The sequence below is a fragment of the Malaclemys terrapin genome, chromosome 5 (assembly GCF_027887155.1).
Source record: "Malaclemys terrapin pileata isolate rMalTer1 chromosome 5, rMalTer1.hap1, whole genome shotgun sequence".
Lineage (NCBI taxonomy): Eukaryota > Metazoa > Chordata > Testudines > Emydidae > Malaclemys > Malaclemys terrapin.
In genome coordinates, this window is record NC_071509.1 from 130,366,064 (window position 1) to 130,382,137 (window position 16,074).

General features: G+C 45.1%; 1 protein-coding gene across 1 annotated transcript in view; it reads left to right on the forward strand.

Annotated features, from left to right (window-relative positions):
* The first annotated feature begins 604 nt into the window (after positions 1-604).
* The window catches only part of CCNI (cyclin I), a 52,790-nt gene continuing 37,320 nt past the window's right edge, over positions 605-16,074 (forward strand). The window contains exon 1 of the mRNA XM_054029388.1: positions 605-897. The gene's annotated coding sequence lies outside the window, so the exon portion shown is untranslated. The remainder of the gene's footprint in view (positions 898-16,074) is intronic.

Consider the following 16,074-nt stretch of genomic DNA (forward strand, 5'->3'; position numbering starts at 1 on the left):
CCACACAGGTAGTATATATATTCGGGTGACCACTGTCCCAATTATATAGGGACAGTGCTGATAGGGTTTTGTCTTGTTTTATATAGGTGCCTATTACCTTTCACCCCGTCATTATTTGTCACACTTGCTATCTGGTCGCCCTACTATATATTGTGTGGCTGTGGCCCACGTAACACGTGGCGAGCTGCATCTGCGGCCCACAATGGTAAATAGGTGAGAACCTATGGGACACAGTGTGTTAGGGAAATATGCATGCACTCTATAGATGTCTACAGGGCATAACTAGATCCATGTATACAGGGGACCCAGCGGCATAAGGGACACACGCATTATATAGGGGCCAGAGGGGTAGCCGTGTTAGTCTGTATCAGGAAGAAGGACGAGGAGTCCTTGTGGCACCTCAGAGACATTTACGGGCATGAGTTTAGCCCCCGAAAGCGCGCGCCTGATCTAGGTGCCGACGGGGCACATATACACGCTAGCAGGCGTGTCTATAGGGGACACAGGCCCGCACGACACAGCTGGCGACAGGGGCTGCGTGTTTACACCCCCCGGTGCCCTCAGGCGCGGGGCGGAGCAGCGAGGGAGGCGGCGGCGGCAGCCGGCCCTTCTTTCCCCGCCCTGCGGCCCGGGCCGCGGCTCCCTCTGCGCCTCTCGCCCAGCACCAAGCGCGTCTCAGCCCGGGGGCGGCGGCAGCAGCAGGGCCGGGCTCCCCTCCCGCTCCCCCGCACCGCGAGCCGCCCGCCATGGCGACATGAGCCCCGCGGCCCGCCGCAGCCGCCGCCGCCTCTAGCATGGCCCGGGCGGGGAACTAGCCGCGTCCAGCGCCCTCGCTCCGCCGCCATGGGCTTCTGATGGGCCAGCCCCGACCGGGAACCCGGCAGCTCCGCGGGGGAGGTGAGCCAGCGAGCCCGCGGCATGCGCTGGGGTCTGCACGGCCCGGCAAGCCCGCCGGGTGCGGGGCATGCTGCTTTTGTGCGGGGGCCTGCCGCGCCGCTGCGAACAAAGCGGGGTGCGCTTCCTACGAGGCGTTTGCCTTGTAGTGCGCCGGGGATCCTAGGCTCGCCTCGCTGATGGGACACAAACACCTACCTCTTTGCATGCAGCGCTGCACTAGATAAGTAATCGCGGCTGGTTTATGGGGTTTGGCTAAATAACACATGCCGCTGCGAACAGATGTAGTCGTATAGACGGAGTCTGCAGCGTATAACGTGCATACCCTGCATGCAAAATCTGTCCATCAGAATGCACGTTTGTATATACACTCGCATTCTTGGTGCAGTGTGCTGCACATATCCCGGTTTCCGTGTTTATAGGTGTCTAAAATATAGGTTTGTTTGCCATTGTTATTGTTTACATGCAGAGTGTGTGTGTGTGTGTGTGTGGTTGAGTTGCAGAATACATGCTGATATACTTGTATACACATCTTCTGCAGTCTATAGCATTGTTTGCAGATCTAAAGCAGCAATGTGTGTATATCTCTGTGCACCGGGTGTGTATATATTAAACTTTAAGTGATCTAGCTTGTGTTTACTTCCATGTGTAAAATAGGGAAACGGTTACATGGAAGTGGCTGCATATGTAGATATGTTTTTTGCAATACCCATATATACATTACTTTGATTTTTTTTTATTGCATGTCAAATACAATAAAGAGATTAACTGGGTGTATTTCAGTTTGCGTGCAAGTGTTCACACTTTTAGTCTCTGTTCTTAAGAGTAATATTTCTAAATAATGTGTTAGCCCAGTCCTGCAAAACATCAGGCCCTTCCTGCAAGATGCTCAGAGAGTCCTCAACTCCTGGGGGAAACTGAGGACATCCAGCACCTTGTATGGACTTTTTATTTGTAGGTCCCCAGTCCTGCAACAAGCTCTGTTTTGGAGCACACCTGCACGGTGCTCCATTGAAGTCATTAGGGCACCATAGGAGTTCAGGGGGCTATCTGAGCAGATAGCTCAGTGGTTTGCGCATTGGCCTGCTAAACCCAGGGTTGTGAGTTCAATCTGTAAGGGGGCCATTTAGAGATCTGGGGCAAAAATCTGTCTGGGGATTGGTCCTGCTTTGAGCAGGGGGTTGGACTAGATGACCTCCTGTGGTCCCTTCCAACCATAATATTCTATGATCAAGTCATTTCAGGATTTGGGGCCTTAGATGTTCTAAATATTGTTGTCCAAAGGGGCATAATTCCATTTGAATATTTGTTCCCAATCCTGTAATCCTGCAAATAGCGTATCCAGTGTCTCTTGTACTTTTGCTCCTGTTTTCTGGCCATATGGTCAGTTGTCCATCATTCTGTCTGCTGCTTTGGGTTATTGTCGATTACTCTGTATCAAACGTATGCTTTAAAAAAATGGCAACTGTACTTTATTTCAGACTCTTCTGATCTGACTGCTAAACTTGTGCAAGCAGCTCTCCTGGATGTTTTTGTTTTTGTTAGTTCTTGCTTTGTTGTATCAGTTGACGCAGTAGAATGGACCCCCCACAGAAAGAATTTTCTTGAAAGAAGACTGAATTGCTGATGTTGTTTCATGTAAAACTGTCCCAGAGGGATGATATAAACTGATAATGTTACCTTAGGTTATTTCGTGCAACTGGTTTAAAGAAGCCTTTGCAAAAATTCTCATGAAAATTTGCCACCTTAGGGTAAAAGTGGGGGAATGGATTTTTTTTGCCTAAGGATGAAAAAATTAATGATGCTTTATTTGCCTGCTTTAAAAAATAATAATTACTTGCCCTAGGCAGGCAGAATTTTGGAAGGCTGATTTTAAACAATTGCTTTTCAGTTTATAATGTCCCTTTCCCAGGGTTTCAGAGGGGTAGCCGTGTTAGTCTGTATCCCTGGGGTTGCAGACAGCTGCATCTCTGACATAGGCACAGAGTTTTGATTTTTTTCTAAACCCCTTTATCATATTTAAATTGTACAGAATCTCTCAGGCTATGTGGTTTTAGTTTTCCCCTTTCAAGCTTGGCTAATGTTTTCACTGTCATGGGGATGAGTCTGTAGGCTTTTGCAACCTTTAGGTTGATTGCAGTGCTTTGTTTATAATCACCTCGGGGATGTATGTATGTGGCACCAAATTTTAGAAGTTTAGCTCTCAGAAAGAAGCCACAGTACCTTATTCCAGACTTGGGGGATCTACTTTGGATCCCTACTAACAATTAGATTTGTTTTTAAAATTGTTCAGCTGCTTTGTAAAGGTAGCGCACAGTTCTGTGCCTTGCTCCGGAGCCTGGGGATAGAACTCTGCAAAGCTAATCTGTTGGCTCTTCCCAATAGGAGTTAAACATTTTGGGGGGGGTGCTTTTAATTGCCCTGCACCCCAAATTGGGAACTTTCTCTTAGCTGGGGTTTGAAAGGCCCCATTAAGAGACTGATCTTAATTTGGCCTTTATATATTCTTACAGATTCTTGCCTTTTGTGTGTTCGAGATCTAATTTTAAACACTTTCTGAGACATTTGCATGAAATGTTTCTCTGCTAGTATAAATCCATTGGGTCACTTAAATGCCCTTTCCAAAAATATATTGCACTGTAGCTATTTGAAGGCGTATAGATTGCACTGCTGTGTAGCTGGGGCTAGATACTCTCCTGTGTCTGTTCCAGCTACTAATGGAGGAGACACCCTGGTGAAAGCCTTCAAGATGGAAAGTCAGCGGGAGGGGAAATGGTGCCACAAAACCACTAGGAGTTCCCTGGTATCAGGGTGGGGTTAGTGCTGGCCCCTACATAGGAGTGCTGTCTGGGATGGGGTCTGGCCAGGATGGCTGTGGGACATGCATATTAGTGTCTCCCAGCTGCAGCTCCTGCTCATGGAGTTTACAAATTAAAGCAATATCCACCTCCTAACACCTGGTGGGAACCATGAAAGAGGGGTTGTTGCAATAACATGCCCTCTCTTCTTTTGGGGTGAATCCACGTGGGGCCTTGCTGGTAGGTTTAATATTGTAAACACTTTGGGGTAGCAACTGGCTTTTTGGTCTGTGTTTGGTATGATGGAGTCCTGGTCCATGGCCCCTAGTACTACTGCAGTTCACGTTGTTAATAACTAAGTCTCCATTGCAAATATCCATGTATCTGGCCTTTGGTTTACAAAAGGGCTTTTTGAGAGATAGGGAAGGGTGAAAGTGTAGGGATGGTTTGGGTCAAAGTGGCAATTGCTGACAGATTTTGTATATAAGAATCCAGCCCAGATTGGAAGGGACTGAAAGGTATTACTAATGATTCAGTGGCCTAGGTGAAATGAGATTGGTGGTCACAGTTCAACTCGCAGCAGACAAGTCTCTGGTTTGAAGTAGGTGCTCAGATCCTATGTTGACGAGTGTGGTGTATATGCCTAAGTAGAGCCAGATTTGGTGGTGGTGGCCTTTCCATTCTCACTGTCCCTTTTGCTAGCAGTATCTGAAGAGGCCAGTGATGAAATATGACCTACGCAGCAGGGCTACACTCAGCAAAGTTAAGGCAAGTGAACTAAAGGTGTCAAGTCAGTGCACATTAAACTGTGTGTGGATGTTTTTATTCAGGAATAAAGGGGTCTTAGTTCTCTTTAACTTAATCCTCCTTTGGGACTACTCCATTATGGCTTGTGCAGAATGCAGCTGCCCTCTGGATGAGAGCCACCACTTAACAAGAGTTGGTCACACCTGTGATCTGTACTGATTAACCATTGGTTCCAAATGCTATTTGAGGTACAGGTTTTAGCCTGTATATCCTTAAATGGGTTGTGTCCTGATTACCTCAGAGACTCTCTCTCCTTGTTTGATCTCAGCAGCCACGGTATTATCTGCTGAAGTCATTGATGGGGCTGGCCACTGGGCTGTTTCTATGAGAGGCTATGACTTGGGAATTCACAAAGTCCACATTTATTGATCTTAAGCTCTTTCTCTAGGCTTGAGTGTTGGGCAAAGTCTTGGTTTAGAGGGGAATCATCTCAGTGGGTATTTTAGTTTGTCATTGTATACTTCTTAATGATATATTTTGTACATGTTCCCAGAACTCTGGATTGGATAAATGGACCATAAAGATCCAAGTATCTTTTCACTTTTAGAAGAGCGTTGTCTGGGTCTGGGTTGAGGCAATAGAAGAAAACATACAGGTACATGTGCTGTATCTGTTCCGTGAACAAATAACTGGCATCGGTCTCTGGAGCTGGCAATCTGGCATCTTTAACTAGCACTTCAATGCAATTTACCTGCATATTTTAATAATGTTTTTCTTAGTTACTAAAATAACTCAAACTGTACAAACAATCTCTTTAAAAAGATCTAATGTTTTAAAATACATTTCAGAACTGTAAACATGCTTTGAGTTTTAGTGTCACTAATTTTGTTTAGACACTTCTTTTTTTTTTTATTTTAGAATAAACTTTCAAAGGCATTAATGGCAATTGGGCACCTAACTGCTCTACATGCCTTTGAAAATCTCCCACATAATTGTTTTCTCTCCTGTCATCCTCCTGTTCTTGAGGGCTGGGTCTTCTGGTGTCCCTCGGTTGCCTGGTTTCCAGTGCACTTTGTGCTAGTGGCAGCGATGAGAAACAAAAAATATACTTACTCCCACAACTGAGAAATGCTAGTTCAGTGGAACTCAGCAGCTCAGAATCCCCCATGGGAGCTTTTCTTCCACGGAAGAGTCCTTCTCTTTGCATGTCTGCATGTTCACTGTGGCTCTGGTTACTAATCTTGACCTGGTACCAGACTTGAGTCCTTAAAAGCATGCATCTTTACAGGTTTAATCCTTTTGATTTACTGTATTCAGCTGCTTTTAGAAACTGAATATTCTGGTGGATAGAGCACTGGAGTGAGACTCAGAAGACCAGGATTCTATTTCTGGGTCTGCCACTGGCCTGCTGTATGACCTTGGGCAAGTCACTTCACCTCTGCCTGCCTCCGTGTTTGTACAGTCTTTGTAAAGTGTTTTGAGGTCTCCTGATGAAGCACTATGTAGGAATTGGGTGGTGGTATTATTTATTAAAGATATGTGACCTGATTTACCTTGCACTTACACCTGTGTAACATGTAATCAGGAGTTCATCTGATTAGAGAGGAGAATCAGGTCTATGTACTGATTTATTTTCTTTACCTCTGATTTTTAATTCTTGTATTGGAAGTTCAGTTTGTCCCTTATTTTCTCTGAAGCTTCAGATGCTGCACTTCTTGTACAGAAGGTATTTCAACTACACCTCTACCCCAATATATAGCGCGACCCAATATAACACAAATTTGGATATAACGCGGTAAAGCAGCGCTCCGGGGGGGCGGGGCTGTGCACTCTGGTGGATCAAAGCAAGTTCGATATAACGCGGTTTCACCTATAACGCGGTAAGATTTTTTGGCTCCCGAGGACAGCGTTCTAGCGAGGTAGAGGTGTATATGGTATGTTTCAAATAACCCAAACAAACCTAAAACATATAAACCATTTTGCATCGAAGCTGCTACTATTCCGAAGTTCTAAAAAGCTGATGAATATTTTGCCATAGGTGCTGGTAATGAAAACTTCTCTGCCAGATAGATTTTTTTTTTTTTTTTTTTTTTTTTTTTTTTAAACACAAGAAAGTGTTAAATTGAAGAAGAAAGTTGGGTACTTTAGAAGTGCACCTTTTATTGGTGGCCCTATTTAGATTTTTTTTTTCCAAAGCAGTGTGTAAACAGTAGCTAATTCAGTATTGTTAACTCCATTTTACTAAAGAGGAGACGGAAGGTTTTCATGATTTTTCACAAGCTCACACACAGCACTGGCAGAGCTGGGATTAGCCCTCAGAAGTTCCTGGCTCTGCTCAGGCCATTAGCTCATGGTGCCCCTTCTGCTCATTGCCAAATTCTAAAGGGCAGCAGAACCGACCAGATGCTTGTAAATTTCACTGGGGGTCTTGGAACAAAAGATCGGGGTGGGGATTGAATTGTGGAGGGCAGCCCTGTTCTTTCTCCCCATTGTCCACCAACCTCAGCAGTGGAGGATTGCGGCTCTGATCCTCAAAGGTGGGGCACCTAAATACCTTTGAGGATCTGGGCCCAAGTCCCTTCTGCTACTGTCATTGGCAAGTAGATTTTTCAGGCGGTGACTATGACCTAATCGTCATTCAGTTTATGTAGTGATGTTGAGGTGCTTGTACTGTTCTTAAACTGCTTTTAGTCCCGTGCAAGGATAGTTTTGGGGAGATTGGATGCATTTTTCCAGTTGTCAGGATTTCGGATGTGGTGTTGTCTCCTAACATTTCCACTGTACTAAGTGTTCAGCCAATTGCTAAAAATTCTACAGGTGGGGGAAATGTCAGTGTAAGTTTTTGGGGTTTGCAAATATAGGTGTGGCTTTTTATTTATATATATATATATATATATATATATATATATATATATATATATAAATATATAAAATACATGGAAAAGGGACATTTGTGTCAGGTTTAGAAAATTCTTATATGTCAGAATAATTCCCCTAGGTGGAGATCTGCAAAATTAATTTTTCAGGGGCAAAAGTAAGTGTTGATTCCTAATAGCTATCCATATCATACTATTTTCTCTGGCTAGAGAATTGACATACTGATGTTTGAATGGTAAAAGTCATTGGTGAGTATTTGCATTCTGTAGTTTGTTGGGAAGTGCATCGTGGGCATGAAGCCTGCTGCAGATTAATGATGGCTGTGCTGTAAGTCCGCATTTCTCAAATGCAGCCACCGTGGCCGCATGCAACCACCAGGGTTTTTTTTGTTTTGTTTTGTTTTTGCAGCCACAGCCTCTTGGACTGTGATGGGTGGGGCGGAGGGGGGGATGGGGGACCAGTGTCCCCTCCCCCATGGCTGCTAGCAGGGGGTGGGCCTTGCCCCCCTCCAGAGAGACAGAAGCTGGAGGAGCAGGCAGCTGGTAAATTCCTCACTTTCTTGGGTGGGTCTCGGGCTTTAGGCTTCAGCCCTGAAGTGGCGGGGTGGGCGGGCAGGCTTTGGCTGAAGGGCTTCGGGTTCCTTCCAGGCTTTGGCCACAGGCCTCACTCTCTCTTTCCCCCTCCCCTCTTCCCCCATTGTTTCTGGCCCCCGCAGCCTCCCTGCCCACCTCCCATCTAGGGCTTAATTTGCCCCCAGGCATATCGGGGCTTAGTAAGTCTGCTGTGAAAAGTGATATTAACAAATATACAAAATATCACTTTTTACAGCAACAGACTTACTAGCTAGTAAATCTTAAAAAAAACAAAACCAAAAAAGTAAAAGAAACAACAATAAAAAAAAGTGCAAAGCGTCTTATTTGTGTTTCTATTCTGTTTAGGTCCAGTAAAGAATGGAGACAAGTGTACATTATTTTTATTATTGAGTCTGCAAAAACAAGCACCTACATGAAGAAATTACAATGTTTTGGACATATGTATGTGTATACTTATTTGTTTTTTTCCTAAAGTTAATTAAATATTTTGGCAAAAATTGTCAGCCTGGCCACCAGCAAGACTTTGTGGCCACGCTCTGAGGCCACCAAAAACTTTGTTGTGAGAACCCTCATGGTTGGAAAAACTTTTTATGGCAATACCTGCAAGTGCTAAACTCTGATCTCTCTCCCACCATTCAAATTCCATAATAATAATACTAGTAATTTATGTTCTAGGATTTCCAAATACAATCTGGTTGGATGAAACGTGGTTACATGTCCTAAAAGTCCTCTTGAACTTATCCTTGTGGCTGGTTAAAGGCAAAATAATGAGTGTCTAGGTCACACCTGCCTGATTACAGGGTTTGGAGGATTTTTTAGGCCCTCCCTCAGGAGTTTTGGTGGGGCCAGAGATGTCAGAGCCACAAGTACTGTAACCATGTAACTGGTTCTGAATGGAATAGAGGGTGAATTGAAAATTCAGGCAGGCCCCACAAAGAAGGCATTCTTGAGCTCCATAGACATCTCGTTTCACTGAAGTTAAGAGGTTTTTTTATTTTTTATTTTTTTCAAATTTCAATTAAAAATGTCTGTTTTGTCAAATGACAAAACCGGTGGATCAGATGTGAAGAAAATCTCAGGTTTCTCAAGTCTTTGTTGTTTTCCTGTGTGTTCACTAACTGCTGATGTTATTGATGTGCTGTCTTACTAACCATAATGGAAAGCTGCCATTGGTAACGATATGCAATAAACTGGTCTAAAAGCTCACTCATGCGTAACATGTTACGGCAAATATTCAGTTTTGCTCATCAGTCCAGAGATCAGATGTTTCTTATCTTTAACTTGGTAAGGGAGGTGCTGAATTAAACCATTTGCCAGAGGTTTTTCGCCTTCCTCTGCAGCGTGGGGCACGGGTCACTTGCTGGAGGATTCTCTGCACCTTGAAGTCTTTAAACCACAAGTTGAGGACTTCAGTAGCTCAGGCATAGGTCAGGGGTTTGTTACAGGAGTGGGTGGGTGAAATTCTGTGGCCTTTGTTTTGCAGGAGGTCAGACTAGAAGATCATAATGGTCCTTTCTGACCTTAAAAGTCTTAGTCTGAGGTTCTGTGCCCTTGTGACATTACTTTTGCCTTTGTACCACAAGCCAAATTCTCTGCTGGTGTAACTGTTGACTTGAGTGGAGTTACACCAGCTGGGAACTTGGTCCCAAGAATCTTGAGGGTTTGCTTTCAAAATTCAAACTGTATCAGATTGCTCTCCGTAAGGTCCAGCTGGTGGTCCCTGTTCTTGAAAGAGCAAACTGCTTTAAACAAGTTCACCGCCAGCTGTAGCTTGTTCTTTACTGGTGAAACAAAATGGGAAGCAGACGAGAGTTTGGAACACAGAACTGCACATGCTGCTGTAACTGAATGGATGGGAACAAGTGGCAACTTCAGACTGAACGTTTGCAAAGCAAGCAGAAGGGGAACTCCAAGACGCAAAGGCTGGCACTCCCCAAATCTGCAAAGTTTGCCTCCTCTGAGCTATGGCGTGGCATTCTGGGGATAGGAGAATAGTCCATGTGTTTTATTAATTACCCTGATCCATTGGTGGCCTCCTGAGACCTTCCCAGCTTGAGTAACCTGCGCAGATGCCCCAGGGCCAACCAGGACAGGAGGGCCAGTTTAACACTGAAATTTGCACCAATTTGGCAGGAGGTGTTTACAGAGAAGAGCCAGAACTGTGCTTCTACAGTCCTGTATTATTGGATCATTTACATACTCTCTAATTGGCGTCTTGTAGAGCAGGGGATCTCAAACTGGGGGTCGGGACCCCAGGGGGTTGCAAGGTTATTACATGGGGGGGGGTCGCGAGCTGTCAACCTCCAACCCAAATCCCGCTTTGCCTCCAGCATTTATAATGGTGTTAAATATATAAAAAAGTATTTTTAATTTGTAAGAGGGGGTCGCACTCAGAGGCTTGCTGTGTGAAAGGGATCACCAGTACAAGTTTGAGAACCACTGGTAGAAACAGAACACGTGATCCTTGCAGACAATTTAGCTTTGTAATACTGGGTTGTCTTTAGTTAATGATAGGAGGGCATGGTACCCTCAGAGCCTAAGAATGCTGTTCTACATCTACTGTACCGGATCTCCTACTTGATCTGTTGTGCCAAAGGTGGCTTATTTCTCATTTCCTTATAATTGTCTCCTCCTAGTGCCTTAAACTGCATCCTCATATTGGCAGTAATCACTGATAGCTTTCTCTGAAGCTGTTCTGAGTGTGCAGAGCAAAATGTTGGACACGCTATGTGTTTAGTTTTGTTTTTAATAAATGTCTGGTGGAGATTGCTTTCTCTTAACATCCTGTTTGCAGTTGTCAAGAGGAACCAAATTATTGTAATTGGTGTGTGTGTGTGTGTGTGTTAGAGAAACAATATAATTTGTCAGAAATAAGACTTAAGAACAGTAATTTTTTACCCAATTTTGTTTTGTTGCTGTTCAATTATATTAATGACTGGCTAGAGCTGCAAAAAAATTGAGCTGTTTCTCAATCTGTTTCATGTGTATCTAGTTGCAGATGTATTGCACTCATCTCGTTCGGATGATTGTGTAACTTGCAAAGCAATGCGGAGTGTTTTTGTTTCTGAATGTTTAACAAACGAAGATCAAAAACGAGCATTTTATGAGTGTGAAAGCCAGTGATCCTTATTCTAAATATACTACTCAATCTTTGTGGGTTTGATTCTCCTTACATCTACATCCGTGTATATCAGAAGTAACTGAAGTGAAATTAGTGAGTTAGATTGGTGTAACTGAGGGGTGACTTGGACTCTGCATCTGCTGTATTAACATGTTTGTAATGAGGGGAGCAATAGCCATTTCATAATGCTGTGTGGTGGTGGTGTTTTAACTTTGTACTTTTAGCATGTACTGAAGGTGTAAGCTGTCTCTAGTCGTAATGAGCCACATGGAGTAAAACCGGGGCAGCTGTTGTCTTGAGACTGAAGAGAATGGGTTGCGCTGGTGTAAGGGCGTATCCAATTTTGCTCATTACTATCCAGTTGCCACCTCATATTTGCCTTTCATTGTGACTAGTACCGGAATAAAGTTTTATATGTCCCAACAATTTTGTTGTTTCCTAGGGTTCCCTGTCTGTATCCACATACAGCATTATCTATAGTCCTGTGCTTAAATTGTTAGCTCATCAGGTCAGGGATCATATGTATCTTTGTTATGTTTGTACAGTACCTGGCACAGTAGGGCCCCTCCCTGTAGGTGTTACCACAATAATAAATGTATTATAACTTTGCAGTCATGGCACGCACTGAAGACAGCCTGACTATTGTATGAGATTTGAGTGCCCAGCAATTAATTGCAGGATTGGACGCAGTCTGATGTTATAGAAGTTTACATCTCAAACAGCATCTTAGATATGTAACAACATCCAGACAAATAAAATAAGGGACACATGGTAAGAGCCGTGTACAGCTCTATGGTGCAGTGTTTTGGTTTGTGGAGGTTCATGCAAAGCTTTTTTGGGGGGTGGGGGAGGGGAGTTTAAATTTAATACAAATTAACTTGTGAGTGGAAGGAGGTTGTTTTGCTTTGAATGTGGGTAGAAATAAATCAAAACCTAAAAGCAAAACTCATCAAAAAATGAGCATTGGGGCATACATTTTGCTGCTGCAGCTAATCTCAACTGTGAGTTTACATGTTGCCCATAGTTAAGCGGGGGTGTTTGTACTGCCTTAGAAGCAGTACAGGAGAAGGCATTGTGACTAAATTTGTCACTGGTTTATACCAGTATCCAATTATTTCCTGTCTATACAGGCCAGCCTATAGAAAGAGGGTGAGCAGAACAAAGGCAACTTTTTTACTACCGTCCTCAGCAATCCTGTCTTGAATACGTGTGGGTGGACCTGGGATTCAACATTCTCATCTCTAAAAACGGCTGATGCTTTATTTCCAAAAGTCTAGGGCTACTGCCAACCTTGCCTGTACTTTTTTTTTTTTTAATCATTTGTAACACTTCTTCTCCAGGGCAAGAAGCCTTTGGATATATTTTCCCAGTATTTGCAGTTTTCTTGGAGATACTTTATTATATTTAGAACTATCCAGTTTCTGTTTTCTTGGTCTCTTAAAGTTTTTGTAAATGGTTATGAAGAGTTCTGTGGATTTTTGCCTTTTTGAAAAGTTTTGCAATGTGGCTATTTCCCCCCTCCGCCCGCCCCCTCCCCTCCCCCCGCACTGTCATGCTTTTTATAATAAGGGAACTCTTATAAACAGAAGATGTTTTAATAACTGATTAATCAATTGTTTTAGAGTCCAACAGTTGTCATAGGTTGTTAGTCTAACTGGTTGCTTGTAATCTTGATTTATGACCATCTATCAATGTGCTTATAGCATACTACTCATGTCTGTAAAATACTTACAACTAGGCTTGAAAGGATTAGATTTTTATAGGTAAATGTCAGTGAATGTTGTTTTCACTGTACACCCAAACCAGAGAAAAATATTTCCATTGCTGATTGAAATTTACAGATTGGCAAAGTAAGAAAAATACTGCGTGAGAGCTGACTAGTTTGATTTAAGGATATTTGCTTTGTATAGTTTGATATGTGACATAGACAATTTATGTTGTAATGGTCATAAAGCCAGAAGATAAGAGAGAAGTGGAGAGCCAGAGATAAGTGAAAACCTTCAGGTTGCAGAAATGGACTTTATTCTGTGGACACGAGGGACCCTTTGGAACTGTGTGTGATCATTATTCAGCCCCAAGTGGAGGGCGATGGTGCTCATGAGAGAGACTGTAAGGGACCCTGAAGAGGGAGATGTGGCAGAGGAACATGTGGCCGTGAGGGGGCACATGGAGAAGGCATCACCTCTAAAAGACTTGAACCTCTAATTTCAGGGCAAGAATCACCAAGTTACGACCTTGTTTGGAAGGGAACAGCCTTCAGAACAAAACTGAAGCTTTCACACAGCTGACTTTCCCCCTTTCCAACTTGCTAGCAATTCCTCAAGAAATATGACGGTGGCCAGTTGAGCCTATGCTGAATGGATTAAGAAGCTACAAGATGTTTGAGCGGTGATTCAAAAACTTCCAAGATTTGGGGGGCAGGGGAGAGGAGGAGGAAGGAGAGAGATCAGTCTAGTTGTTAAGGGAGCCGTGTTATTCTAACCCCAAGAAAGCGGAGGCCAAAATTCAGCTGGAGTTGAATGCTTTACAGTGGTCCAATCCACCTTGAACCAAGCTTCTTGAATTTCTATGGTGACTGTTTTGTGGTGACAGATATCCAATTGTGTACAAGGGCTGACTTTGGGCAAGCAGGTTTGTCTACTCTAAGCTCTCCTCTTTCCCCCCCCCACCCCCAATTGCCACAATAGTACCTCAGGTGCACGCACATATACCACATCCAATTAAATGTGTAAGTATTATTACCACTGGTGGGACCTTGGAAAGTGTCTTTCGTGGAGGGAGCTTGTCTGTTACGAATCTGAGCACATAAAAACATCAGAGTTGCCTAATGGACTCCAGCCCGACTTTCAGAAAGCTGGATTCAAAGAAGCAGTGCCAGTCTTTCGATTTGTTTCCTTCCCGTACAGCCCCTTTAATGTGCATTAGGTCTGTGCACTTTGTAAAGCACAGTGTTTGCTTGCAGTGCTCCCTAATTTTTTTTTAAGTGAGACTATATCTGGTTAAAATGTATGTTAGTTTATATACAGGGTAGTTTCAGCCTTCGGGCATGTAATAGGTCCTAGCCGGGGCTCGACCCCTCCGGGCAGGAGGGGAGCCACACCGACTCATTACTGTGGGAACAAGCAGTCAGTTAGTCCCAAAACTCCGGCTCTTTGGTGCAGGGCTGGAGCAACCACAGTTAAAGCTCAGGCCCTTGACTGCAGGGGCGGAGCGGTCAAACAGTTCAGAGCCCAGGCCCTGGATCAGGGCGGGGCAAACAGTTTAGCTCAGGCCCTTGTTTGCAGGGGCTGAGCGAGCAGACAGTTCAGAGCAAACACAGTTTAGCTCAGGCCCTTGTTTGCAGGGCTGAGCGAGCAAATAGTTCAGAAGCACAGGATATGCCTAGGCTGCTGTAGCCGAACGTTGGCTGAGGGGGAAGCCTGCCACCCGTGAGCGGAGGGTGGCAGGGGGGGAACGCAGGCCCACCCACTCCACTGCGTTGCAGCCCGGGGCCCTAGCAGCGGTTGCTGCTGCTGCTGGTCAGTGGGGTATCCAGACCGCAACACACTGACATAGGCTCACACTCAGTTGCAGCCGGACCGGGGTCGGCTACCCCCGGGCCACTTCCGTGATCCCCCTCAGAGCCTACCTCGTTCGTCGCGCCGGGCTCGGGCCAGTCCATCTGCATGGGCTCCTCTCGGCCAGGGCTCAGTGGCAGGTCCAGTAGCTCTGCCGGGAAGTCAGGCCAACGGTCCTCAGGCGGCTCCTCTGGGTAACAACAGGGGCGGAGGGGTTCGGGTGCAGTCTCGCCCTCCGGGTTGGTGGGATGGGGTTCCCAGGGATTCTCCCAGTGGCGGGCGTGAACGGGCTCCGGCGGCTCCTCCTCGTAGCGTGCCCGGGGTAGCTCAGGCCAGCTAGGGTCCAGGCCTCGGTCTTCGACGGTCTCCTGGCCAGGAGCTCCCGGCCGCACGTCTGCTCCCTGTGGTGGCTGGCCACAGACTGAGCTCTGGCGGCCGGCCTTTATACTTCCTGTCCCGCCCCTTGACTTCCGGGGGGCGGGGACAGGCGGTGGTGGTCCCACCCACTCTGGGGTCTGCACGTGGGCTCCCTCTTCTGGGCAGGAGGGGAGCCACACCGACTCACTACAGGACTCCTTGGCAAGTTAACTTTTGCAGCACTCAGAGCACCATGGGCATGTGCCATTTTGGCTTACAGGGACACTTTCAAGTGATTAATTTTATTGTAGATTACCCCCCCCCCCGCCCCCTTCCCATTTCCAGTTTATTTGGCTCCTTAGTTTGGAAACGAAATGTCTCTTCCATTTGGCAAATTTTGATTCCCCCCGCCCCCACACACACCACCTTCTCTTACTCCTAGTGGTGGCTCTAGATTCAACATTCCACAAGTACTCCTGTTCTTTTTGAGGATACAGACTAACACGGCTGCTACCCTGAAACCTAACATTCTTAGAGGTATTTAACCCTTCTTAGCTGCACCTGGGTTTATTAATTCAGGGCACTTTTGAAAGCATCCCTCTGTCCTTTGCTGTGGCTGTCAGGCTATTCAGTGAGGTACACGTGCTCTCTGATCACCTGGTGCTTCCGTGCAATGGAGCAGCTGCCTCTGTATAAATCGTTAACCTCCTGCTCCTCTTCGCTTCTGCTGGTAAATTGTATCGTCAAGGGCTTGGTCACGCTTGGTTCATTATGAAATATTCCACAGAGACCAAATAACCAATATCAGTCAGGTTTATTGCTAAAAGTCAGTAATAGAATAGTACAGGAATAAAGGTTCAATATGATGCCAGTTTCCAGGAAGCTGTCCCGTGTAGCATTGTTTAATTCACCTTACAAAGAAGGTTTGCTTCCAAAGTGACACATTTCACCTGATGCTATTTAGAGGATCATTTTACAAGTTACAAAACTCTTTACATATCACTCAAATCTACCCCACCAGTTCGTACCAGCTCCTTAACTTGTTCTGTATCCTTCTTATCTTTGTTTTGGCTACTAGCATTTCAGGTTCTGGTCTGTGAATGTACCTCCTAAGCTTGTACCAGGGTAGG